Source organism: Nannospalax galili, unplaced genomic scaffold (assembly GCF_000622305.1).
Source record: "Nannospalax galili isolate Female #2095 unplaced genomic scaffold, S.galili_v1.0 scaffold11756, whole genome shotgun sequence".
NCBI lineage: Eukaryota > Metazoa > Chordata > Mammalia > Rodentia > Spalacidae > Nannospalax > Nannospalax galili.
In genome coordinates, this window is record NW_008338413.1 from 12662 (window position 1) to 14020 (window position 1359).

A 1359-nucleotide genomic window follows, 5' to 3' on the forward strand; every position below is an offset into this window, starting at 1 on the left:
GGAAGTCAATGAATTTATCCAGTGATTGAATTTTATTAATTTGCCCAAAGTAGCTGGAAGTTGGGGACCTCTGCTGTGTAAGGTAGCAGTCTCTCCATGTCCGGATAACCCACAGGGCTCGGAGTTCATATGCAGAGACTCCTTTTATCAGCAGGGTGCCTTCCTACTCTCTTCCTGACTCACTTTGAAGTAGCCGTCACAGATACATGGCCTCTGGCTCTGAAACTGCCAGGTTTTCCTGTGTGATTTTCAGGCACTGACAGACAGCCTGGCAGAAGCCCACCTCCACATGTAAATAGGGCATCCTACAAAGCACCTATCAATTAAGACTTTTGCCACTACCCCTACAGTATAAATATCCTAGTTTTCCCCTTAATAAATCGGAGCTGAATCACTGAGATCTGAGCTGTATCACTTGTCTGAAGCTGTAACACTGAATCCTGTGATTCAATCTCCCCGAGGGGGCTTTCCTTCCATCAACTGCTCACGAAGGTCTAGCTTTTGCCATTCCTGCACCTCCCCTTGCAATCCGGTGGCCAACGGATCACAAAAATTAGAGGGAGCATCCGCCGGAGATTGGAACGGAACCTCGCCTGGCAGCTGACAGTGTCCTGCCAGAGGAGCCAGCTCCGGTAGCCGTGGAGAGCCAGGGATCCACACAGAAACGCAGTGTGCACAAACCCACCGCAGCGCAGCGAGGCCCGGCGCCAGCCAGCAGCTGGCGCTCTGAGGTCCGTGCGCCTACATCTCATATGAGAAATTGAGATTTGGTTTGGTTTGAGTGCATGCCTGGTTAAATTGTGTGAGTGACTAAATACTTCCTTTGAGTCTAAAATATCGTACTAAAGGACTAGTCTGGCCAGTGTTGTCCCGTCCTGTCTTGTTATCTGTCTGAAGGACAGGAGAGCTGTCCTTTGTCTGTGGACTGCCTAACCTGTTGCCCTCTACAGATTTCTGCAACACTGGACTGTGGCACTAAGGACAGAGAGCTCTAGCAGCCAGGGTCTGCCTAAGGGCAACAGAAGCACCCCCCCCGACTGCCCACATTCCCTACAGTAACTGCTAGTGGCCCAGATTGCTGTGCCTGGATGTGATCTTAGATAAAATTCCTCAGTCTGGGGGTTAACAGGCAAAAGGCTTGGTGTTTGTTTATTAGCATGGACTATGGGCTAATGTGCTTTTCCCAACTGACATAGCAGTTACACACTGGATGTTAGAAAAGCCTTTCCCAGCCCATGACCAGAGCCCCAGACTAGGCCTGGGTGTTAATGTTTGAGCCTAAACAATGACAAAAAAGCTAAAAAAGAACAGATAAGTCAGAGTCCTTTGTAGCCACACTACAAAACCCAGCCTTCTCCA